This window comes from Zalophus californianus, chromosome 4 (assembly GCF_009762305.2).
Source record: "Zalophus californianus isolate mZalCal1 chromosome 4, mZalCal1.pri.v2, whole genome shotgun sequence".
Lineage (NCBI taxonomy): Eukaryota > Metazoa > Chordata > Mammalia > Carnivora > Otariidae > Zalophus > Zalophus californianus.
Genome location: NC_045598.1, coordinates 6,208,260 through 6,235,377, shown reverse-complemented (window position 1 = coordinate 6,235,377; position 27,118 = coordinate 6,208,260). Strand labels below are relative to the sequence as shown.

The 27,118-nt window shown below is 39.8% G+C and overlaps 1 protein-coding gene across 6 annotated transcripts in view; it reads left to right on the top strand.

Annotated features, from left to right (window-relative positions):
* RERE (arginine-glutamic acid dipeptide repeats) overlaps nucleotides 1-27,118 on the top strand; it is a 418,893-nt gene that overhangs the window by 94,253 nt on the left and 297,522 nt on the right. The window contains exon 1 of one of the 6 annotated variants that reach the window (XM_027579788.2): nucleotides 17,941-18,344. The exons of 3 other annotated variants lie outside the window; for them this stretch is intronic. The gene's annotated coding sequence lies outside the window, so the exon portion shown is untranslated. Of the gene's footprint in view, nucleotides 1-17,940; nucleotides 18,345-18,415; nucleotides 18,436-21,901; nucleotides 21,922-27,118 lie in introns of those variants that run through there. 2 more of the 6 variants (XM_027579946.2, XM_027579867.2) reach the window with 2 other exon arrangements.

Sequence of the window (27,118 nt, the reverse complement as noted above, 5' to 3'; positions counted from 1 at the left end):
GCAAAGCAATAAAAATTATATTTCTAGGGGAACCCTGGCTGGCTCGGTCAGTAGAGCTTGCGACTCTTGATCTCAGGGTTGTGAGTTCGAACCCCACAGTGGGTGTAAAGATTACTTAAAAATAAAATCTTTAAAAAAATTACATTTACAGGGGTGCCTTGGCTGGCTGGCTCAGTTGGTAGAGCATGCCATTCTTGATCTTGGGGTTGTGAGTTCAAGCCTCACATTGGGCCTAGAACTTACTTAAAAAAAATTATATTTACAAAAAATGTACTTCTAAAAATAAATTACTCAACGTGAGAAACAGAGCTATTTATGAACATTAGTAGTAGGTGACTATCCAGTTCCATGTATGGCTGTTAAGACAGAGATGAGAGTTTTACATCAGTAAGATGATTTAGTTTTGAGTTTTGATATTAACTAGCACTGAGAGACCAATTTCATATGTTTAAGCAGTCAGGACAACATATTTGCCAGAATATAATTAAAATTTTAATAGAGGCCAGCATTTCTTCCAGCAGAGAGAAAGCAGATAGGGGACCAAGTCACCAAATCCAGTTGTCCCAGGTCAGGTACCTCTTTCCTACTAGAATGGGTTTTAAGAAACTCCTGAGTGGGGCAAAACAAAAACCAAACCCCCTTCTGGTTCAGCCCTCCCAATACCAAGGATCTTCTGTAAGGCCTGCAGAGAAAGTCCCAGGCTGTGCTGAGGGGCTTAGGGATGCATGCCCTCTGCACCGCTCCCAGCTGTTGTGAGAATACAGTGATAACTGTCCAAACTGTGACAGCATAGGGCAGTGAGCTTCAAAGAAGGGTGTTTCTGGGGCGCCTGTGTGGCTTAGTTAAATGTCCAACTCTTGGTTTTGGCTCAGGTCGTGATCTCGGGGTCCTGGGATTGAACGCCATGTTGGGCTGCGAGCTGAGCATGGAGCCTGCTTGAGATTCTCTCTCTCTCTCTCTCTCACTCTGTCCCTTCTCCCCACTCTTACTCTAAATAAATAAATACATAAGATCTTAAAAAAAAAAAAGGGTGTTTCTTTTCCAAAGAACAAGATATGCAGGATGATCCATTGGGGTGCAAGAGAAACACTAAAACTACTGTTTGAAATTTTCAGTAGTGCCTGGGTATTTTTCATGTACAAATATACATATTTCAGGATATGTGCTTCTTGCTTGTTCTTGGAGTTCTACAATTATAAGAATACCCCTTATAATGACCTATGAGACCCTCTCTGACCTGATTACTAGTGTCTCCCACCCCTCCCCTTCCAGTTCCTCTGGCCTTTTCCTGCTGTTCCTGAAAGACTGCTGAACTACTAGCCCTTTCCTCTGGTCTCTCCCTCTGCCTGGAATGCCCTTCTCTAGAGATCCACATTATGCTCTTGGCTAACTTCCTCACCTCATTAAAGGGTTTGCTCAAATGTCATTTCTCCGTGAGTCCTTACCTTGACCACCGTTTTATTTTTACTTTGTTTTGTTTTATTTTATTTTACTTTATTTTATTTTTTGTGACAGAGAGTGTGTGCAAGCAGGGGAAGCAGCAGGCAGAGAGAGAGGGAGAAGAAGCAGGCTCCCTGCTCAGCAGGGGGAGCCCGATGTAGGGCTCGATCCCAGGACCCCGGGATCATGACCTGAGCCAAAGGCAGACGCTTAACCATCTGAGCCACCCAGGTGCCCTTGACCACCCATTTTTTTTTTTTTAAGATTTTATTTATTTATTTGACAGAGAGAGAGACAGTGAGAGAGGGAACACAAGCAGGGGGAGTGGGAAAGGGAGGAGCAGGCTTCCTGCCGAGCAGGGAGCCTGATGCGGGGCTCGATCCCATGACCTGAGCCAAAGGCAGATGCTTAACAACTGAGCCACCCAGGCGCCCCTTGACCACCCATTTTAATACTGCAGCTGGTGCTCTACCCCTGGCATGCTCTCTCTCTCTCTTTTTTTTAAGATTTCATTTATTTATTTGACAGAGAACGAGAGAGAGAGAGAGAGAGAGAGCAAGCACAAGCATGGGGAGTGTAAGAGGAAGAGGGAGAGAAGCAAGCTTCCCACCAAGCAGGGAGCCGGATGCAGGGCTCGATCCCAGAATCCTGGGATCATGACCTGAGCCAAAGACAGACGCTTAATGACTAAGCCACCCAGGTGCCCCCTCCTGGCACACTCTTAAGCCTCCTTATCTTGATCTACTTTTTATTTTTCCTTAGCGCTTACTGCCTTTGGATATACTTTATAATGTATGTCATATCTGTTCGTTATTATTTGTTTCCTCAGGCAGAATGTAAGATCCATAAGGCCACTTTGTTCACAGATGTGTTCCAAATGTTTATTAGAACGTGTCTGTTCAGTACATTTTGGTTGAATGAATATAGCATCTGACACATAGTAGGCTCAGGAGGCTTCTTTTAATGACTGAAAAATTATTTAGGAAACTGGAAATACAAAAATGAATGAAACATGCTTTGTACCCTCAAGTAGCTCCATGTAACAGTGAGACCAATATATGAAAAAATAATTTTAAGTCTGGGAGAATCGCGGCAGTAGAATTATGTGGGAGGGTAGAGAGGTGGCATTGAGAAGAGTGCCATGAACACTCTGGGGGTGGAGGCACTTCAAAATCAATGCATCTGAAAGGAATGAGTCTAAATGAAAAAGCTTAAACTTGTAGAAACCTGCATAAACTTGGAACTCGTTTATCTAGCATGTATGTAGGATGGACTTAGAAATGAGGAAGATTTATAAAACCAAGATTGATTAACTGTTTTATTTTTTATTTGCTTTCAAAGAACTAGATTACTAATAGTCTGCTCTTGGAGAAAGATCTCTTGGAAATTTTCAGATGCATTTTTTTTCCCCTCTGAGCAAGCTGTTAACCAGAAAAGAAAGTGCTTTTCAGTGCACATTCACCAGTCCCTAGTTCCCTTCTTCCTGTTTCACCCCCTACTTTCCATGCCTCAGCAAGACTGATCTTCAACCAACTGATCAATCTGTGAGTACTTACACTATGTACCTAGTACTATAAATAGAAAAAAAGAGCAACATCTCTATATGAAAATTTGTAGGGGTGGAGATTGCTTACTGAAAATAAAATGATCTGATTAAGAAGAAAAACAACTCTTGGGATGCCTGGGTGGCTCAGTCGGTTGGGTGTCTGCCTTCAGCTGAGGTCATGGTCCCAGGGTCCTGGGATTGAGTCCCACATCGGGCTCCTTGCTCAGCAGGGAGCTTGCTTCTCCCTCTGCTTGCTGCTGCCTCTGCTTCTGCACGTGCTCTCTGTCTCTCTGACAAATAAATAAAATCTTAAAAAAAGAAACTTATTGTTTGGCTAATTAAATGTGTTTCCTGCAAAAAAAAAATTAACAGTAAGCATTTAAATAGGTTATTTCAAGTGTTTTGAAAAATGTTTTTTATCCACTAACTGTAGATAGGCCTACTTTTACTAGTCCAGAGAAAATTGAAATGAGGAAACTTATTTAATGTACTGCTTGTGATTCTGTGGAAACCCTTTCTTTGATAGACACGTCTTTCCTCTAATTTGAATTAAGCAGCATATTTCCATCATTTTTGTTCTGTGTTTATGTCATATAAATTGTTTTTCAGTAAGTTTATTTTGCTTTTTGGTAAACATATAGTGGGGTGCCTATTGGAAATAATCTATCCTCCCTCCCCATTCCTTTTGTCTCTAATACACCTTGGGCCCCTTTGGATATTTAATAATACTTTAAGGACATAAATTGAGAACAAAAATGAGCTTTTAGTGATGGATCACTTCATCAAAATCTATGGCCAGAATGCTTGGACTGTAGCATTTTAACATCCGTGGCCACTGTGTGTCTCCACTGCACTCTTTTCTGTGGAGATGAGTAGTGCAGGGGAGGGAGGAGGCAAGGGAAGCCCCTGCCTGTTGTGAAAGATACTCTGCATGCTTGACCCAGCCGAGGATCTGTTCAGACATCGTCCTCCTCTGTTCGCTTAAATAATGCAGTGGTGGTGGTAATAAGAATGAAAAGCAAAATGTTGACACCCTGCCCAGTAATGTGCTTTATAAACAGAGAATGAATTGTTAATCTGACCGATAGGGCGGTTTAGGCCCAGGCTGTTTTAACCAGTTCTTAGAGTGAGTCAAGATAGAGTCCATGATCACAGTGCTAATAATCCCAGCACTCCGTGTAGGGCTTGACTTCAAGTTGTTTCATCTCATCACTGTGATAACCTTATGTATTAGGTACTATTACGAATCACATTTTATAGAGGAGCATATGGAGGCTTCCCAAGGTTACTCTCTTAATAAATCTGGAACAAGGGCAACCTGGCCATCTGACTTCAGAGCTGGTGCCCTTGTCTACTAGGGTAAATTGCCCAAAGACAGTTCTCCCCTAGGAGAAGCTAGGGGGTCAGGGGACTGGGGAGGAACTGGTGCTGCCTGCTCTTAGAGCACCAGGTGAGGACTGCATCACTCACCACGTAAAATTACCTGGAAAAATGCGTAGACCCAAACTTCCCCATTGGTGAAATGAAACAGTTTTATTCCCAGAACTGAAAAAAATTTCAGTGACTAGTGCTTTGTTAGAGGCCAGAGATCATTGGTTTTGCACCATTGCTTTTTTCCTCATGAACTGTAAGACATTGCTGCCTTTGCCCGTCTGGTTTGCTTGATTTTTCTGATTTTTGACACTCTTCAGAGTGGAACCAGGCATACTTGCCTCAGCTAGTGGGGATACTAAACACAGCAGGGGGAGAGACTACATTTTCATCTGACCTTATTATTTCTTAAGAAAATTTATAAAGTTCTAGAAATCTCCAGCTTTAGAATTTATAATTTTACGAATTCCTTGAAAGGTCCAATGTTCCCTAGGGTCAGGTGACTGTTCTCTGTCTTTCATGTGTCACACCTGCTCTTTTTCTTACTCTCACACTTTCTCTGAGCAAAGAAATGGAGGCTCTAACAAGGATTCCATTGGTGAAACAGATGTTTTTAACTTGAAATTACCTGCACTTATGGTCTTGGGTGTCAACCACTCTTAACGACTGTTTACTATTGAAGCTGGGAATACAGACTTGGATTATAGTTTAGCCAGCTTTTCTTGTACTGCTCTCCTGTAAATGGATTATTTTTAGTTTGAATTTTTGCTGTAAGCCCTTTCCCACCACTTAATTGACTCTTCAGTCACCACTTGCAGTGCACATGTCAGCATTCCCATGGACACTAAACAAACCCAATATAGTTGGCACAATGGCAGGTTCTCTGGGAATAACTGGACTCTTTTTCTGTTACTTTTAATGCTGGAAGTGGGGTCCATTCTGGTTTCCTTCCAGTTCTCTCATGGAGATCTAGGGAGTGTATGTCTGTCTTCTTTCCAAATTTACCCTAATAGTTCTTGTGGTTATCCTAAAATTATCCATCTGAAACCTAACAGATTGTAAATGAAATAGGTATCCTAGTATTTGTTTTGCTGCTGCCTAATGATATCCCTGTTTGAGTCACTGAATACTTTCAAAGCATAACCTTTAAAAGTGTGTTCCCACATCTTAATTTGCCACTTGGCACATTTAGTTCTAACAAACCAGAAGCAAATTTTGTTTCATGAGAAACTGCTTGCCAAACTTTAATTTAGGTCTTCTTATAGAGGATTATTAATGAACCTGTGAAGTGCATGCAAGCACTCTGTTGACAAAACAATGGCATTAAAATTCAGCAGCATGTATTCTCAATCAAAGACCAGGCATGGCCTTTGGGAGACACTGAAAACTGCCATTGTTAGCCTGACGATAAGCTTGTGATTCTGCCTCCAACTGGTGTTTGGAACCTCTAACCGGTATTTGGAACGCCCTCGATTCCCTTTTATTTGATCCATCATATTGTCTTTTTTTAAAAAAGCGTTTTGTTGATTATGGAATATAACTTTGAATAAACAAATGGATAAAATGCTAAACGTTGTTTAGATAATCATGTTCACTTCTCTGAAGCTGGATAATGTATCTGTACTTTAGCTTTTATAGCATTTAAAAAAAGCTGTTTAGTTAGTGATAACGTTTCTCATTTAGGAATGCTAAAGTTATTGTGATTGAATTTGATTGTTTTGTCATTTATTTTTAAATTTCTTGTGATTGGTTCCCCCCCCCCCCCCCTTTTCCTTAAAATTTGAGATTATTATTATGGAGTGGCTAAATTTCCAGAGTCTTGCCAGCAGGTGGCAAAATGTAGTATAACTTTCTCTGAAGAAAAAGAGATTTCCGCTCTGGTGCCTGTGTCTTAAAATGATTGACTGTTCCTTTGGTTAGGTTTTTTTTTTCTTTTTTTAAATTTGAAGTTCTGAAATTTACAGCTCAGTTTACCAGGTCATCAGAGCACACCATAAAATGCTAATGGTATGTGTCAGTGATTTTCTCAAAAGAAGTGGTTAAGTTCTTTCAGCAATATTGTTAATATTTACTTTATCTAGGTAATATATATACATGGACTTAAAGAATCAAACGTGTTGTGGGGCGCCTGGGTGGCTCAGTTAAGTGTCTTGACTTTGGCTCAGATCATGATCTCAGGGTCCTGGGATCCAACCCCGCGATGGGCTCCATGGTCAACAGGGAGTCGGCTTGTCCTTCTGCCTTTGACCCTCCCTTCCCCGCCCCCCACTCATATTCTGTCTCTCTCTCTCTCTCTCAAATAAATAAAGAAAAATCTTAAAAAGAATAAAATGTGTTGCAATAGTTTTCTTTTTTGTCCCTTCCATTCTTGGGTCCCATTCCCCAGAGACAACCAGTTTTAAGTTGTGTGTGTGTGTGTGTGTGTGTGTGTGTGTGTTTAAGTTTTTATTTAAGTAATCTCTACACCTACCATGGGGCTTGAACTCACAACCCCAAGATTAAGAGTCGCATGCCCTTCTGACTGAGCCAGCCAGGTGCCCCTGTTTTTACTTTTTAAACCATTTCTTTTGTTGCCTCAATATTGATAAAGAACTTGCTTATGTTTTTGTTTTCTATTTTAGACATTATTTGCTGACTTCGGCTGATGGGAGATGAGGTTTTAGCTTTTTTATATCACCTACTTTTTCTTCCATCTTCCCAATGTAGTTGTATCACAGTTTGTGATTAAATCAATATCAAATCTTTCTATTATGCCAGAGCATAGACTGTTAGAGCTTAAGCACCTATGGTGCTATGATTTAATTCCTTTTCTTGTATAAGACTTCTTTAGTTTCTTTCCTGGAGTTAATAATTCTTTCTCTGTCTCATGTTTATTTGTCTAGTTTTATATGTTCCTATCTCTAAATTAGCCTCTCATTTTCCAACAGAAGTAAAACGCCTTTCAGTGTAATGGAAAATGTTAAGGATGCTATAAAGCATTTTTGGTGGTATCTATTCTGGAAACTTTTGTCTTGATTTAATGTTTAGACCTGCCATCTAGTTATTGGAAGGGGTCTTCCCTTTTGTGTCATTCTGAGCATCTCCTTAGAGATAATTTTTCACAAATTTTTGTTCGGTTCCCTCCTTCATTTGTGGTGTAATTTCCTGAAAGACCATGTATGGAGAGTAAATGTTTTGAGGCTGTGAATGTCTTAAATGTCTTTATTTTATACTCATACCTGATTAGTAGTTTGGCTGGTTTTGGAATATTTGGTTAGATAGTAGTTTTCCTTAACATTTTAAAGGCATTATTTTATTGTCTTCGAGTTTCCAGGAAAGGAACCTGACCATTATGCAGTGTACACTAAAGTGAAAACCAGCAGGACCCTTTTAGGGTTAGTTTTTGTTAGAGTGATGCCTTTTAAAAGATAAGTAGGATACCTAGGGAATGTTATTTTACTTCCATATGTTAAATGAAGGTAGTTCAAACCCCTATAGGAATATTGTGGAGGTAAACATTAAAAAATTTTAAGGTAACTATGAACATCAAATAGAAAACCACCTTGTTTTCCTTCTTGACACACACATTGGGGTCAATGGCAGATATTTGTGGTAATAGCCTTTTGTGTTCATATTTTATTTTATTTTAAAGATTTTATTTATTTGTGAGAGATACAGAGAGAAAGAGCACAGGCAGGGCGAATGGCATGCAGAGGGAGAAGCAGGCTCCCTGCTGAACAAAGAGCCTAATGTGGGACTTGATCTCAGGACCCTGGGTTCATGACTTGAGCCGAAGGCAGACTCTTAACTGACTGAGCCACCCAGGCGTCCCTGTGTTCATATTTTAAAGCACATCATCTTGATATTATGATTTTCCAAGGAGTGCCCTTTAGAATCCAAATGGAGGGGCACCTGGGTGGCTCAGATGGTTAAGTGTCTGCCGTTGGCTCAGGTCATGATCTCCAGGTCTAGTGATCGAGCCCCATGTCAGGCTCCCAGCTTAGCAGGGAGTCTGCTTCTCCCCTTCCCACTGCCTCGCCCCCTGCGTGTGCTATCTCTGTCTCTCTCTCTCTCTTAAATGAATAAAGTCTTTTTTTATTTTATTTTATTTATTTGACACAGAGAGTAAACACAAGCAGGGGGAGTGGGAGAGGGAGAAGCAGGCTTCCCGCCCAGCAGGGAGCCCGATGCGGGGCTCAATCCCAGGACCCTGGGACCGTGACCTGAGCCGAAGGCAGACGCTTAACGACTGAGCCGCCCAGGCGCCCCAGAATAAATAAAATCTTTTAAGAGAAAATAGAATCCAAATGGGTTTTAAATTGATAAGATATATATTATAATATTTGGATTTTTTGCCTTAAATTTAAATTGGAGTCCACAAATGACAAAGCATTTGTTTTTGGTTGCCTGTTTAAACAAAGGCTAAATAAAGAAAAGAATCATGAAACTGGAGTTTTTGAAATAATATATCTTTCATGTTGGATATGTTATGAATTTCTTTTGCACTCTAGGAGAATTTAAAAAAATTATGTCTTTTTTAAGAGAGTGAGAGAGCACATGTGAGTGGGGGCAGGGGCAGAGGGAGAGAGAATCTCAAGCCGACTCCCCACTGAGTGCAGAGCCCGTCGCTAGGCTCTATCCCAGGACCCTGAGATCATGACCTGAGCTGCAATCAAGAACCAGATGCTTAACTGACTGCACCATCCAGGGGCCCAAATTACGTCCTTTTTTAAAAGCAGAAATCAGTCATGTTGGGAATAAAAATGCTTTTTAAGTTAATCTGCATTGGTTTGGTTTTTTTGCAAAATTTGCATTCAAGGAAGATTGTCATTATTATATTTGATTTCTATTTAATGTAGTGTAATGGTAACGAATGAGGTGATCAATAGAAAGCGTATAAAATCGCAAATATCAGTCTTAATCCTGATGCTGATTGTTTCTATGTGGTTGTTTTAGCACGGTTACTATGGTTTTTCTTCAGCCTTTATAAATTATCACAAGAGATAAACTTTTTCCTACTATACTCACTAGATTAGCTCCTCTTTAATGTTGAAGGATAGCTAGGAAGATTTATAGTTCAGATTTCATAACAAGTCTTATTTTAGGATTATGTGGTTGTCTAGTTGTTTAGGCACCTTTTTGGCCTTTTCCCCAGGGACATTAATCCTTGGCTAGAAAGAATAAACTCTAGTCCTCCATAACACCTGACTGCAAACTGCAACCATAAAGCCTTAGACTCTTAAAACAAACATTTTTCAACCTTATAGCAGAGACTTCCTGTTTTTAAAGCTTTTCTGACCTTCCTGAGGAAAGACCAATACAGCTATGGTTACATCCTGTGGTTATTGTCATTAAAAAAAAAAAATCTATTGAATTTTTCTAAAGCCCTTGAGTATAGAAGTGATTAATGCACCAAAAAATGTAAATAGCACTGGACTCATGTCTGATCTTTGTTAGGTTTTCAATAAAAGATAATAGAACCAGGTCAGCTTTTAATGCGTTTCTGTTTGTTCAAGGTCTGCTACAATTGGAATGTCAGGAAAATCGCACATTAAAAGGATCTGCCCTATTCTGGAGAGATTGTAAAAGAGGCATTTGGCAGTCATTTCCTTTCACTTGTGAGAAAGAACATGCTTTACATTGTAATTGTTTAAATATACCAGAGCCTGATAGGGCTCTCATATTTTTTATTGTATAGTTAGTTAGCTTGCTCTGCAGATTGGAGGGGATGATCCGTGTTTAGGTTTTATTGTTAGAATTAATCAAATGATGTAAATGTTAAAAGTTAGCCCATGTCTTCCTTTGTACTAAGTTGTGTTTCCTGTAGTCCAAATATTTGCTTTTTTAAGTCAGTTAAAATTAAACTTGAATGGATGTTCAGAATTTGTCTTCACAATAATCTCACTCACCTCTAACCCCCCTCCTTCCTTTAAAAGAAAAGAAGAGAAACCACCCTGTGTTGTTTAGGTCAAACATTCTTGAGACTCTGGCTTTTGATTTTTGTTTTAGCCAATGTATCGCATGTTTGAGTGGATATTTTGAACTAGAGTCTCCTGACATTTTCTAGAGAAGTGATTGGTTTTTGAGCAGAAAAATACTGGATTGTTAACATTACCTGTGATAAGGAACCTGGGAAATGGTACTCACTTAAAGTTTTGAAACATTTAAATTCATATTATTTCTGGAAATAGAAGGGCAAAGCAGTGTTTTGGCTTTGTAATCATTATTTTAGTTTTATAAATATCTGTCTGGTTGGTATTTTGAATTCTTGGTATAATGATTTCAGTTGGAGTTTTTAGTTTTCTTAAGATTACTTTCAATAAACTTGTTTGGATAGTCCCACTGATTTTCTAAACCCCCTGTCAAGGTCATGAGTCCTTGAGCTAATTTCTTCCACAAAACTCGCCAGCTAGGTGCCCCAATAGTTACCTATTTTAAATCAGTGATACTTTTTCAAATGAGAAATCTCTCTTCTTAACTGTATTTTTGCCCTTTTAGAGTATTGCTTTAATGGAACATTATGATTTCATCTATACAATCTCAGATCACTAGTGCATTTTAAAAATAGAGATGAAAATGTCTTTAAGTTTTTTAAACATATGCTATCTTAGAAGTCTTTCTGTTTCTCTTTCAAGTTGCTTTAAGGCTTATTTCACATCCGTCATCCTTTAGAGGGCTACACACTTCGACTGACTTACTGTGTTGGAAGAGTTTGCTTTAAGTCCACCCTGGAGTTAGTGCTTCTGCTCTCTGTTCTTATAAAAATGGGACTTGGTGCTGCAAGCTGTGTCCTCTCTGCCCCACAAGAACATATGTTAAAATGTTGATAATTTTTATACTTCATGGAATAACCCTTTAAATGTTTATTAGCAGTTAGCCACTGAAATATTTGTTTGAGGCTCTGTTAGGAGGTGTAAAACAGGGCGCCTGGGTGGCTTAGTCGGTTTAAGTGTCTGCCTTTGGCTCAGGTCATGATCCTGGTGTCCTGGGATGGCGCCCTGCAACGGGATCCCTGCTCAGCGGGGAGTCTGCTTCTCCCTTTCCCCCTCACCCTGCTTGTGCTCTCTCTCTCTCTTTCTTTCTCATGCTCTCTCTCAAAGTTTTTTTTTTTTTTTTAAAAGGAAGTATAAAGCAAAAGAAAAGTTGTATTAACGTCCAACCTTAACATTGTCCTTATAAATTTAATTTTGGAGAATGTGCTCTTTATGGTTTTACTAAAGGTTAGTCTCCTTGATTTTTAGAATCTGATGTTATTTCTAGTTATTTTTCAAGAGCATATTATGTAGATAGATTCCAGCAGTATCTAGGTCAAAATTAACTCATTAAGTTTTATTCATAAATACAGAAGAGTAAATATTAAGACTTTGGCATTGAGGGACATAAGAGCTCCCTTTTCCCGATAATTTGGAATATATGCCTAATTATTGCAACATGCTCCTGGTTCTCTGTGTCTTTTTCTGTGGATATAGTTATCATCACCAACTTTATTTAAAAAAAATTTTTTTTGAAAGATTTTATTTATTTATTTGACAGAGACACAGCGAGACAGGGAACACAAGCAGGGGGAGTGGGAGAGGGAGAAGCAGGCTTCCTGCTGAGCAGGGAGCCCCATGCAGGGCTCCATCCCAGGACCCTGGGATCATGACCCGAGCCAAAGGCAGACGCTTAACAACTCAGCCACCCAGGGACCCTATCACCAACTTTATTGATTTAAGTTTTTATATAACTGTTTTTCAGCACTTTTACCTACAAAGAAACTGTGTGAGTTGATCGTGATATGTTGGCTGAATGGAAAGTGATACGATAAAGGAATGGATAGGTAATTGGGTAGGAGAGTTATTTTAAAAATTCATATTAGTAAACATCTGACCTTGATTTGCATAAGATTTGCAAACTGTGAATTAGATGATAGTTACCTGTTCTTTTTTTTTTAAGATTTTATTTATTCATTTGAGACAGAGAGATACAGAGAGAGAGAGCATGAGCAGGGGGAGAGGCAGAGGGAGATGCAGGCTCCCCGCTGAGCCAGGAGCCAGACCTGGGGCTCGACTCCAGGACCCCGGGATCATGACCTGAGCCGAAGGCAGATGCTTAACCATCTGAGCCACCCAGGTGTCCCGATAGTTACTTATTCTTCTTATTTTTTTATTGTTGCATTTTTTTTTAAGATTTTATTTTTAAAGCAATCTGTACACCCAATGTGGGGCTTGAACCTACAACCCTGAAATCAAGAGTTGTGTGCTCCACCGACTGAGCCAGCCAGGTGCCCCAGTAGTTACCTATTATTAAAATAGTAGGTCATTCAGTAGTGCTAAAAACTGAGAAGTATTTTATGTTTGATGTGCTAATTCTGATTTCGCATACATTTCAGAGTATAAATCATAATTTCCTTTTAAAAAGAACGGGCATACTATTAATATTTAACCAGGGCAATAAGAGTACCTGGGACTGTGGTGGGGAAACCAGGACTTGTGTGAAAGAACATTTTGATTTGGTTTAGTGTGATTTGAAAATGTGTGTGGAATACCATTGTGGTGGAACCCATAGGGCATTCGAAAATGTGGATCTCTTGCTAAGAAGCAAGCTCAGGGCTAGAGAAATAAAATTTTTCAATCAGTGACACAAAAGTAACTTGAGAGTAAATCTTCTCATTCATGAGAGATATTAGAGTGTGATTAAGAAGAGGGTAGACATTAACTACCTATATAGTTAGGGGGAGTCGTAGTTAGGAGGAGTCATGGAAAGGACTAGAGAATGGATAGAGAAAGATAGGAGACCCAGGAGAGTGCATAATGTCAGACTCAAACCACCAGAATGCCAGTGTGGAAGCCGCCTACTGCTGGGAAGCGGATAAATTGACCCAGTGTTTTGGAGGGCAGGTTAGTTCAGTCTCTTTGACTAAAATGCATATTTATTGAACTACAGATTCCTTCAGTGTAGAAGTACTCACATATATGCACATAGAAGTTTGTTGTAGCAGTTTGGGACTTCTTTATTATGGTTTTCCCACAGTGTAGAATTCCGTGCCACTACAAAAAGGAATCAGATGTTAATGGCCTGCTGTAAAGAGAGAAGCAAGTTGCTATATATAGCATGGATGGTAGATTACATTTTCATGAAATAAAAATAAACAGTGAACCCCCAGACAAATGGATATATATGTTCTTAAGTATTTGAGTATGTTTGTATACATATGTACTAAAAGAGAGCCTGGAGAGCTAGCTATATTTAAAGTCGTTGAATGGACTTGTTCGGATTTTCTGATAGTAATTTAAAAATTTTTAAAAATTCTAATAATTTTAAAAAATTCAAAAGAGCTTCAAAAAGAACTATGTTTCTTTTTCTTTTTTTCTTTTGAAAACCCCAGAGGTTTTGTTATGTGGTGCCATTTTGTGAGTTGGAAAATGGAAAGAAGGAGAAAGTTTGCTTAAAATTGTAACTATATTCTGCACAGTAATAAAGACCTACCTGTCCTAGGATACTCTGCAAACACAGCTAACCAGTACTAACACAACCCTTGAGTCTGTCAATGTTTGCTTGATTAACTTTGGTATTTTTTTTTCCCCCACATTTTGATACTAGGGGAGTTGAGCTAGGTTACTTGATCTGAATGATTTTACTAGATAATGCTGTAGAAAAGCATGTTGATTGTCTCAACTTGATAGAATCTAGACAGACCTCACTAGTTATTGTTAGATGAGTGTTACCTTTAAACTGCCATGTTAAAAAAAAAAATGCTATCTCCGTCCCCCTTTGGTGGTCTTGGGGGAGTAGTCCAAAGCCACCGTCTTTAGAAGATGTGACCAAGAGTCTTCCTTGCTGTGAGAGAAACAGAGTGGCATAGACAGTAAATGCAGTGTAGTTGTTGGACGTTAAGGGTCAGGAATAGTCTGGGCCCTGTTCAACTACTGCTAAGGTTATACTTTACCTTTCCCCTGTGTACTGTTTCCGGTCGTAGCTTTAATGTTAGTTTAACTAGACTTTGTATTTAATTATAACTGTTAGGGTAAAGTCGATGTCAGCTCACTGGGCTGCATGCTGAGGCCTGTAGAATATGGAGTGCTTTGCTTCTACCCACATCTGTTGTCTCCTCTCATTATCTGTTACTGGTACTCAACTTGACAGGGTTGTTTTGATAAATGTAGGGTGTTCTAAAACCTGGAGCTGGATTTTGTGTGGAATGAAACTCAGGACAAAAGGAAACAGAGACAGGCCAGGGTAAGATCCTGTGGGACCAAGGAGGGACACGTGAAATGCTGAAAATAACAATGAGGATTAATTTGGAGGTGAGGGTGGGGTATATCTAATATTTTTAATTCATCTCACACATTCTTTTATTTTTTCATGTGCTCAAGTGCAGAACTTGTGAGAAATTGTACTTATTATAAAAACTCCCATTTCTCATCTACAGATGAGAGCTCAAGGTTAATAGGGTTTGAAATGAATTCTTGTTTGAGGAGTTGGGGAGGGTGGTTTTGGAATGGTCTGTCACCAGGGACTGGGAGTCCTCAGGTCAAAAGAACTCTTATGAAGTCTTTCATGTCAGAGAAATAGAGATCTTTTAGAGAGAAAAAAAATGAAAAAGTTCAGCGTAAAAGAGAGGTGAGGATTATCCTCCTCCCCTGCAGAATTTGGTAGTACTTTTGCATTCAGAGAAGTGTTGAAGACAAACTAATGTACCATGTGCTTTCAGATTTTTATATCCTGTTTATATTGCTATTTGTGTACAAGATTTAGTCGTCTGTCCGGTTTATCCACTGCTGTTTGCCCCTTGCTTAAATGTCAGGTAAGTAGGAAGAATTTGGTTTAAATAAATTAATGATGGCTTCTGTACCTCATTAACTATTAAAGAAAAAAAAAGTGAACCTTGCAAATAGGACCTGGTTAGGGTCTCAGGGTTTTTAATGAATTACCCTGGGCACAATTATTTATTTATATCTTTATAAGGCAGGGATAAAAATCTTCCTTTTACTAGACTTTTAAAGGTTAATAAAACAAATACTGTTTATTGCATAGATGCTTTTTTGAGAGAGGCTTCTTTGTGCCAAGAACCACGCAGTGAAGATGCAAAATGAGTAAAACAGGGTTGTTGCTCTCTGTTCACTTACTCATTCCACAAATCTGTATGCTTGACATCCAGTATTTGATAATGAGCAAATATATAGAACTTTCGCAAATGGAACTTGCTGTCTAGAGGGGTCGAGGGACATTAGTCAGAAAATTACACCAATGAATTACAAACTGAGTTAAGTGCTCTTAAAGAAAGGAACACAGCTCTCTGGGAACTTGTAACAGAGGAACTTGACCTAGAGCTGGGCCTCGAGGTAAGTTCCTCTGTCAAAGTGATATTTGACCTGAGATCTGAAGGAGGAATAGGCTTTGAACTGTGTGTGGGGGTGGGGTAGGAGGAGCCGGGAGAATTTCCTGCTCCAGTGGGAAGAAGCAGTGATGGCTTGTGGTAGATAGAAATCCTGATACCTTGGGAATTTGAAAGACGGGCATAACCGGAGGATGGGGGACGGGGAGAGGGTGCAAGAATGTAAGTGTCATAAAGTGCTGCCAGAGCATTTAGAATCCCTGACAGACGAGGTACAGCGTGAATTCAGAATAGTGCAGTTCGGCTGTTCTCACCAGCCCTTTACAACAGAGTATAAACCAGTGTTTTTAAAAGGGTCTACAAAAACAAAACAAAAACCACCCAAATAACCAAAACCCTCATCAGGCTCTGCCATGTATCTAGATAGATATAGCTGGTTGGGTAATTGGAGTGTGTCTGAGTATAGGAGTGGCTTTTGTAGCTAGGCCTTAGGGTCGATTTCATCTATGACATGTATGGAGTAATCTCACAGCCACTGGGTTATAAAGCAGATTTTGAAGCTGCAGGTCGTCTCAGGATGGTCTCAACGAGGAATGGTGTTTAGTGGAGCTTATAGAAGAGCTACACTTGCGCTGTAGACCACCTCTGATTTGTATTGATCACAGGCACCTTTCAGGGTGGCAAAGGCATTATGCTTCATCAGCTCTTGCTCTCAGTATATGTGCTGTGTTAGTGGTTTTAGATAGATATTTCTGTCTCCTGTAGAACAACTTGATTTTTCTTTAAGAGGAATCAGCATAATGATGTTTAAATAGCAAATGGGCTATCACTTGGTTATCCATGCCAGCAGGGCAGGACTCCTGGGTTCTACTCTGTGCTCCCCCCTCTGGCCCCCTTTGAGAGACTTTGGGCTTACCCTTTTATCTAAATCTCTGACTATTGGTAAGGGGGTACCTAATAATTCAGCAACTTTATTGAACTTTGGAAAGCCCAAAAAGATTTATAAAGCTATTTCAGAGTTCCATGAAACTTGCCTGGAAAGCAGAAGATGAACTATTAAATAAGATACCAAAAGAGATCATTTAAATTTTGAGCTTGTAACTTTCAAATTTGGGTTGACACTGAGTGAGTTTAATACTTTGAATTCATATGCTGTAGGAATGTGTTTTTAAAAAAAAATTTGCTATGGACTGTCTTATTTAATTGGGGGCAAAATGATCTTGACTGTTACTACTAGGGAATACGTATAAATGTAGTTTAATGTTATTAAATTTTAGCAGGAAGGGGCGCCTGGGTGGCTCAGTCGTTAAGCGTCTGCCTTCTGCTCAGGTCACAGTCCCAGGGTCCTGGGACCGAGCCCCGCGTTGGGCTCCCTGCTCCGTGGGAAGCCTGCTTCTCCCTCTCCCACTCCCCCTGCTTGTGTTCCCTCTCTTGCTGTGTCTCTGTCAAATAAATAAAATCTTTAAAAAAAATTTTTTTTAGCAGGAAGGTGTATGTTTATCAGATTGGGGGTGGGGAAGAAATGAATTTGAGATTAACAGTGGGTAATTCTATTTAGATGCACATAACAGTGGAATTAATGAGGGGGTCTGGGGTAGGTTATGTGTTTATTTAAGGCCACATGGCAAAAAATTTGCATTTATTTTGCTTCCTTATTAGGTGGATTTCAATCAAGTCTAATTTAAGATGTGCCTTATGTAGCATAGGGACCTTTATTTTCTTGGGGAAAAAGGATCGGAGAGAGAAGACTTTTAAACAAATGACTTACAGAATTCCTAAAAACTGTAAGGAAAATTGGGGTCAGAAATGTTGACACTAAACAATGCTGCTTTCTCTGTGTATCTTTGAAACAAATGTTCTGCATGCCTATGATTGTTGGTTATTTCATCTGCATTTGTTAGACGTCAGAGGTGGTTGGTATTAATATTCCTGGCAGAAGCAGAGGCAGCTCGCGGATGTGTGAACTGCTGATCACTCACGGGGATGCGCTGCCTCTTTAATATCTTGCTTGCAGATGCATTTTCTAGCTGACCACACTATTAAGAGCTTCCATCAATCATGCAGCCTCCCAGTTCCGGCTGTCGGGAGGGGAGGGAGACTTGGGGAGAGCAGCGGCTGGCCGAGCTAGGAAGGAGATAAAATTGCAGTGGTGCGCGCACGTGTGCGCGTCCCCGCTGTGGTGGCAGCAGGCAACGGTGCGCGCGGAGCCGTCCGGGCTCCAGCCCGGGTTTTTCCGGCTGCCGCCGCCGCCGCTGTGGGGTGGCTGCTCTTTCTCTCCCGTCTGGGTCACAGGCATGTGGCAGTGTTGGCCCGGCGGCCCGTGCTGAAGGAGCGAGAGCCCGAGCAGCGGCCGCATCTCCCAGCCGCGGGCGGGGCCCTGCGCCGCCACCTCCCGGAGCCACGGAGCTGGGGGGACATGAGCCCGAGCTGTGCTGCCCTGCGGCCGCCTGGGCCTCCTTTTGTTTAGCAAGTGCATTTCACGCCCTGAGCCCCTTCCCGCCCCGCCCCTGCCCGCGGGCCTGAGTTTGCGGGGGGGCGGGGGGGGGGGCCTGCGCCGGAGGAGGACGAGGCCTGCGGGCTCAGCTCCTGCCGCGACCGGCGGCAGGCAAGTGGCCAGAGCCTCGTGCTGCGAGGGGAACGCGGTTCGCGGGCCAGGAAGTTGGACAAGTGTGGGCACAGGGGCTCTCGGAGGTGGGTGTACCGAGAGTGTTGTAGCTGACCCTGCAAAGATGAACCACTCCGGTATTAAGAATGGTGATGGCTTTCCAGGAATCAGGAATCGGTATTTACTGTGTCCCATTGCATTTTGTTGGGCTTACTAGTTTTTCAATCGCCCTAACTTTAGAAATTCCAGCTAAATAAATTAATTGAGAAACACCCTTCAGGGCAGAGAAAACACTGTTTGAAAAAGGTGTGTGTGTGTGTGTATGTTTGTTTTTGTCTTTTTTGAAAAGAAAGCGTTATTGAAGGTGAACAAAGTAATCCAGTAGTCACTGATTAGAAACTTCATTGCTTACTGTGGAGTAAATTTAAGTTTAAAAATATAATGAATTTGATGGACTTGATTATAAATAATTTCGGTTACTTAAGTGACAAATATAATTTGTTCCTGGGACCAAAAAACTGTTGGTTTGCTAGACTAGCTAAAATGCAGAGATAGTTTTGAAAAAGAGGGCTTTAAATTTAAATTGTTAAAATTGTTTTGGCTGGAGGTGCTGGCTTCCCTGCCCCTTACCCTTGTTTACCGGGCTTTCCTTGAAGCTCTGGGGAGACCTGCCTGACCACTTTCTATTTGCTGAGACTGCTTTAATGGGTTATTTTGTCTTACTCTCAATTTTTAGGCTTTCCTGGGGCACATGTACCACTGTTCTCCTTGGAGCATTGTTTGGCTGGAGGCCTCCTCTCAGCCATATGGAAATTTAAAAAAATGTCATGTGAATGAACATGGGGGTCAAGAGATTAATTTTTCCCTTTGAAATTGTGTCTGTGTGGTTTAAGAATGAGACACTGAGTAAAAGTTGAGAACAGAGTTGATAAAGTCCTTAAAATTCTGTGCCAAAATTAATGTATTGAGGTTTTCTTCTTCCTTTTTCACTTTGGCTAGGAGCTCCACATGTAAAGTAGACATGATTTGGGACCTTACAGATGGGAACAATATCCCCTGTAAGCCCGTTGATCTGTGGGCAATTATTTCCAGATGCACAACCAACTCTACATTTTTATGCATGTGTTAGATTTGAGCTTTAAGGGCACTTGCTTTTCTGAATATTTACATTGCCTACTAAAATAACACAAGGCAGACATTTTAGAGGCTTAACAGCAACTTCACAATACTGTGGGAGCAGCTAGAGCTTGTATTTGTTTTTTCCAACTCTGTAATTTAGTAGTGTTTAAACTATTTTATAAAGATCTCTGGGACCAGTGAAAGGTGGTTTTCAGTCCAGAGCACTTGAGTGCTCATTGTACTCTGGCAGGCCCTGGCGCTTGGCAGGCAGCGCTTGAAATGTTATTTGATCTGTTTGCGTGATAGAATTGACTAAGGTTACACTTTTCCTTCCCCTGGCTGTTGAAAGCGATGCATCAATGTACTGTTCAGTGACTTATTTAAAGACTTAACCTACATTCATTCACTGTAACAAGGGTTCCAGAAAAAGGCCATGTAAATTTTTGTCTTGTTTTTGTGGTTTTGCATTTATGAATTGAGACGAGAGCTGACGTAATGTAGCTGTACCACTTCCTTTGTGTGTGTATGGTTTTTTATAGCCAGTGTTCCTATAGGATATGTTTCAGTCTGCATGGTTGTGATTATTTTGAAATGTTTGAATGTAGATATATTCCAAATTCAGTTATCTTCAACTATGTGCCAGTTTACTGTTTATATTGCCTGTGGGGGAGGTGAAGGGTGGGATGGTGAACCTCATCACCCTGTCAGTAAGGTTCAGTGAATTGCCTGTGTGTTATGCAGACTAGCTTTTCATTTTAATTAGTGCAACTGTGTACAGCTGTTAAGTTAGAATGCATTGGCTGCCCCTGCAGGGTGGTTTTATCTTACACTGGAGGTTTTATGGACTTGTCTGGCTGTGCTTCTTAATCCCTCTCCCACTGCCACTATGCTTGCTTTTAAGCAAATGCTAGAACAAGACAAGCTTTTGTTTACTCATGAAATAGTTTACTTGTTAGAGATTTATTTTTGGTTTTGAGGAAATTGGTAAACCATGTAATTTATTGGTAGGTATTACATTTACTGTGCTTTTCCAAGGTCAGAGGGTTTTGCTTGCTATTGTGTAGTCTTGAGTAGCCAGTTGAAACCATCCATTTTATAATGACATAGGAAGCCAGTATTAAAAAAGCCCCAAACAAACCTGGTTTTTATTTGCTATTCTAGGATTAGTTTGTAAAACAGAAGTAAATGTTAAGCTCAGTGCAGAGAAAGAACACGGCTAAATTGTTTCTCCCGGTCTCTTACCTCTCGTTACACTGTAACCAAAGGGACTAAGCCATTGACTTAACAGCAGTTTGGCCAAGGACTGGATTAAATGGAAGGGTTTAGAAATGTCTGTTCAGGGACATGTGTGGTCACCGTTAAATTTTAAAATGGGTTTTTGGCTCCAAGTTACTGGTAGATATTTCAGATTGAGTAGCTTTGAGTGTTTGAATATAGGACTGTGACAAAGCCAGGCTTTTTGGGTCATAAAATAGATTGCTATGTGAATGACACATTTTTCTCCATAGTCTGGTCTCCTTATTATCTGCCTCTGTCTTGGGGAGATAGTCACTGCCAGAGACTTCTAAGACTGTCCTCTGCATTTCTTTAAAAAGAGTAAAAGCCACAAACAAAATGGACTGAAATCTGTTTTTATATAGAGCCTTTTTCAAAACCCCCGTTACTGATAGAAGAACAGGGAGATGTGCTGTTGGGGGGAATGCTGGGATAGGGGAAAGGAGGCTGGTATAGGTTGAAGTATTTTTTTAACTCTTTGGAGAAATGGGTCCTTCTCAAAATAACCTGGAATGAGGAAAGAAAGCATTTTCTAGAAAATATAATTTCAGTGTAGCCTATCTAGAAAATGTTTTTTCTAATTAAAAGAAATCAAAACATTTAGATTGGCAGTAGCAACTGCTGAATCTAAGAAAAAACAGAGGGAAGTAAGTATCCTAGATCTAAACAAGTTATTTCAAAAGTTCATTCATAAGTTTTTTTTTAGACTGTATTATTTTGAATCCAAATATTAATGGTGATTAGGGTCATAGAGTTGCCCTCCAAAATCTATTTAATCCTTGATATAGTTGATATATATTTGTAATGAAAAAAAAAAAAACCCAATAATGTTGACATTTCATTAGAAAAAGTCAACATAATCGTATTCAGTGTTTAATGCTATATATGGAGCTCTGCTGGTATAATTAATCAATTTATTAAGGACAGCTTGGTGGTTAATAGCTAGGCTACCTGAGTTCTGTTCCTAGCTTCACTGTGTACTCACTGTGAGACCTATAATATGTTGCTTAGCCTCTTTGTAACCACGAGGAAAATGATCAGTCTATCTCAGGGGTGTGGAAAATTCTTAGGAATGTCCCTGGCACATGTTAACAGCTAATATTTCATATAGTAAGCACTAATTCTGCTCTAGGTACTGTTTTAGTTGCTAAAGATACAAAAAAGGATGAAGTCCCTGCCCTTAGAGCACGTACATTCCAATGGAGGAAGACAATACAAATTAAAGGGAGCCTGATGATCTGTGCGAAGATACAACTTCTAGGCACGACGGTGGGTTTTAGAAGCTTAATATGGGAAGTTTAACATCATTCTTTAAAGCCACCATTCTTTCCTTCCGTGATAAAATGTGTCTCACACAACTAGATGATGTGTTAGCTCACAGGTGGAGTAGAGAAGGCAAAAGGGACTTTTTCTGGGAAAGAAAAAAAGGAAAATGGAACAGTAAAGAAATTAAAGATTGTGATTTGTCAGTTTAAGTGCCAAACAGTAGAAGGGGAATGTTGACTCATGCCCATCCATAAAAGGAAATATAATAATGATATAAAAAGTCCTAATGTAAAGCCCAGTAGAAAGAAACATAGAAGCCAAACTGCTTATGCATTGTGATTCCAAACTATGCACACTTGCATGTACTCACAGAGGCTAAGGAGAAAGGTTAGAAGGAAATAGACCAAACGTTAATAGTGCTAATCTTTAGACGTTGGGATTATGCATAACTTCATTTCCTTAGTATCCTTCTGTCTTTGCATGCATTATTTAATCCTTGCAGGTTTAAATACCCTGTAGGTACACACAAGGAAGCTGAGGTTTAGAGCGGTTAAGCAGTTTGACCAAGGCCTCACAGCTAGTGAGTGAGGAGGCCAGGAGTCCAAGCCAAACTCTGAACTCCTATTCTTAATTTGACCAACTCTCATCCTGCAAGAGGTGACCTTTGTAAAAGGGCCTCTTCTGGCCTTTTCCCCCACAGCTGTGGCCCACCTGGCTCTGAGATGTGTTTATGCTAACCAGAGAGCACTGAATCTCTTGTAGAAAGAGCTTAGTGCTGAGGCAGTGCATGTGCCTATAGTTATTGGAAAAGAAAAGCCAGTATGCTGGCAAGAGGAGGAAACAGAACAACTTGAAAAAGTACCTATTCTTTCCTCAGAAGTCAGTGGAGCCCCTGAGAGTTTGGTGCAAGCAGAACAGCCCAGGAGGGAGGAAGGCCAGTGATGAGTAGAAGCTAGTTTGTGGTTGCTGAGAAAATGTTGAGGAGTTTGGCAGTGAGAGAAGGATGTGCCAGAAGGTGGTTGGAAGAGGCTGCAGGTTAATAGCAAGCAGTACCTGGTCAGTGCTTTAAGAGGTTAATGGTAGTGGCATTCTGTAGGTAGGATTTTATGATGATTAATATGACAGTTCTATTCAGGTTTTGGGATAAAATGGGGTAATGGATGTGAATCACTTTAGAAAGTAGAAAACATTTTGATTTCAGAGGATTAGAAGTTACCTGTGAAGAGCTTTTAAGAATATGATAGATTAAGTATGGGAAATTCTTTACAAAATTAAAGTATTTATGCCAGAAAAGATTTGAGATAATCACTTGGTTCTAAAGATGAACAATTAGGTCTGTTTTTCCTGTCTTGTTTTCCATAAAGTGAATGAGCTTTTGTAGTTGTGGTTTTAAAAAAGGGTCAGTTTATATGCGACTATTGAGCTTCAACGGAACAAAATAGAGTGAATATACTGTGCATTTGAAAGATTGCTTAAGTCAAAAGCCTCCAGATGGTGTGTACTGCTGTGTTCACAGCTGTATTTACTGCAAGCTCACCAGATTATCTACTAATAATTTTAAAATAGCTGGTTGGAAACAGTGGTATATTCAAATCTCTGCTGGTTTTGAACCTCAGTAGCAGTAGTGACTTCACTTGTATGCCTTTAGTAATAAATGCCAGTTGAAATTACTTACTTCCTTTTGCCCTGCTTTCAGGATTTCTTATTTGGGCCAGCTTATGTGTTGCACAAACAACTGGAGTGCTTACATACAGAAGCAGATAAATAACCAGCTTTTTAAAAAATGTGGTCTTTTAGGAGCTAGATTGGAGAACGGCTCTTGATTATCTTTAAAAAATGTTTTTGTTTTACTATCCTTTTATCTTTTTAAATGTTTTTAAAGTGTTAAATATATTGAATTGATGTCTTACACATTTATAACATTATATAGAGAGAACTTTCTATATTTTTCGGTATTACCAACAAACAAACCCCTTCAATACTCAGATCTACTCCCCAATACAAAGGTTTTTTTCTCTTACAGAGATTTAATTAAATGTTCTTTTGGAAGGACATAAATTACTAAATCTTAATTTTTTGTGGGGGGAGAGCCATACATACTATTATTTATTTGCATAGTAATGCATAAATTAAATGTAAAACAGAACAGTTTGAATTTATCTAGGAATTTTAAATATGTGAGGGTTGGTAAGAAAGATGCACATTTATTTATTAATTGAGTAAAACTTAAAGAAAAACATCTAGTTTGAACCTTTTGAACAGTTCTTTTCTAGTTTTGGTTTTAGACATTTCATTCTTTTGTCTTTTGTGTGTGGATATTTTAATAATTAGGAAACTGAGGGTGAAGAGTTTTTTCCTGTGTATATATTCTTTGTTTTGTTTTCATCCCCCCCTCCCCTTTTTATCTTCCCCCAAATTCTTTGATCACCTACCTAGGTAATCTCTTTTTTCATAGGCTGGGCTCTTTCCACAGAACATAATTCTCACATCAAATAGATAAGGGGAAATATCCATAATGTAGTGGAATGGTTATCTTTTTTTTTTTTTTAAGATTTATTTATATGAGGGAGAAGGAGAATTCTCAGGCGTGGGGAGGGGGGGCCGGCGGGCTCCATCTCAGGACCCTGAGATCATGACCTGAGCAGAAATCAAGAGCTGGCCACTTAACTGAGCCACCCAAGTGCCCCATCTTTTTTTTTTTTTTTTTTAAACATCTTAAATGATTTCCCCCCCACCCCAGAGCAGAGTTTGTGAACATTTGGCTACATATCCACAGTTCACAGTTATGGGTAGTTTATGGAACTCAATCCCATCCCTGTCCTGAATGGTTCATCCAGGGGTTTATGAGGCTGTTGTTGTTCACCATAGCACGCTGTCTTTATGAGTACCAAGAGGAGAAAATTTTCTCAGCTTTTATTACAAGAAAGAACTGACCCCCCCGAGCAATGTGGTTTGTTTTTAATTTACAGATTTAGAATCCTGTGACTGATCAAGTTTCCTTTGAGCTATTTGCTTATAAAATTTTGGCCACATCTAAGCAAGATATAAAGTGAACCTGAACACCTCATATGGTTTCATCTTTCTCATCTCCTTTCCACAACCGCCTGCGATTTTCCTTTGTTTCAAGGAAAAGAGAAGCAATGTAGGAGGTGTAAGAATACAGGCTCTGTGGCCTGTATTACCTGTGAGACTTGCTGTGTGACCTGAGAACACACATCTCTTTCACCCCTGTGTGCTCAAGAGTCCTCTTCTAGAAATCATTCTCTGTGTGGCTACTGTAAGGGTAAAGTAAAAGCTCTTAGGGCAGAGGAATGCCAAATAAATCTTAGCCTGTTATCATCTCACTTCCCCCATCTGTTGTAAATTTTATTTTATATTGTATGCATGTCAGTAAGCTCCCTTAATTAAGCCCTTTTAAAAGTAAGCTAGCCTTTAAATCTTCCCTGCCCCTCGTTCATTTTTTTTTAAGATATATTTTTTTAATTATTTATTTGACACAGAGAGACACAGCGAGAGAGGGAACACAAGCAGGGGTAATGGGAGAAGGAGAAGCAGACAGGGAGCCAGATGTGGGGCTCGATCCCAGAACCCTGGGATCATGACCTGAGCTAAAGGCAGATGCTTAAGGACTGAGCCACCAGGCACCCCCCCGTTCATTTTTTATACAAAGGTTTAATTTCTGCCTGATGACAGTCATTAAAACAATTATATAGGAGAGTGCTATGGACTGAATTGTATTCTCGCAAAATTCTTATATCGAAGCTCTAACCCCCAGTGTTTTGGAATTTGGAGGTAAGGCCTTTGGAAGGTAATTAGGTTCACATGAAGTCATGAGGATGGCACCCTGTGATGAGAAGAGAGAAAGAAAGAGACCAGGACTCTCACTCCCACCCCCCTCCCACCCCCCACGAGGACACAGTGAGAAGGCAGGGAACAGAATAGGATGGAACCTTGATTTTGGACTACCTGGCCCCCAGACTGTGGGAAATAAATTTTTCCTGTTAAAGCCACCGAGTCTGTGGTATTCTGTTATAGCAGCCTGAGCAGACTAACAGAGAGTACATTTCATACATGCAGAGTAAAAGGTGATCATTAGCTTATCACAGCGACTGAGCTTTTCTGGAGTGAAGTGGGGATTATACTTCTGTTTGCAGAAGGCTTTACACCTACAGAACAGCCTTCCCTGACCTCTGGTTTGGTCCTCACAGCTGCCTTATGAAGGAGACTGAGCAGATGCTGGCTTCTCAGGTTACCAAATGGGAGAGCCAAGTCTAGGGAAGTTAGTTGAGTTACCTGCATTCACAGTTTCCATTTTGGAGGTGGCTAAGCCTCTTAGTAGCTATTTTTTCTTACTTCTCTATCCATTGTTCCTTCCATGACCACTTTAATTAATATTGGCAGTTGAGTCTTCTAATCCTTTGCCTTAGAAGGAGCATAACCTTTATTTTTAGTTTTTGTTTTTCAAAGTAGAGAGAGATAACTCCCACTTTTTACAGTTTGATATGGGAACTGAAACATCTATGGTAAAATTGTTGAATTTATCTTTCCTGTCTCAGGGAGAAAAATAGAATTTATGAATTCTTTGGCCTGCTGGTTAGATTTGAAGTATAAAATTTCTGTTAAGTATCATATCTCTAAGAAATGTGATAGTACTTGAAATAGTACTTAGGACATTTTATTCTTTTATTTTGGTCCAGGTATTGGTTTACATTTAGTCTTGCTGATGAGTGTCTAGAATGTAGGTGTTTTTTGGAGCTATCCAGTCAAAAGACTGCTTGTGTTCATTTTAGTTAAGGTGATTTGAGTATGTCTTGATCAAAGGGATAAAACAGCAGTGTTAGAAGCTACAAACTCTCAGTAGTTAAAAAGGAAAAACAAACAAAACACCCAGCCCACAACCCCAACTCAAACTCTGCCCTTCAGAATGAAGGAATTCTGTATCCCTACGAAATTAATATTTATGAGCTGTCAGAACATACTATATTTGCTCCATTTCCCATTACATTTTAACAGAGAAACTAGAAAAGAAAATCAATTTTTTGCTTCCGGATGATAAAAATGATTCCATTGAGATTCAAACCTTGGAATTTTTAAAAACTTTATTGAGATAAAATTCACCTAGGAGATAGTTCACCCATTGAAAAAGTGTACAGATCAGTGGATTTTAGTGTACTCAGGGTTGTGCAGCCATCACCACAAA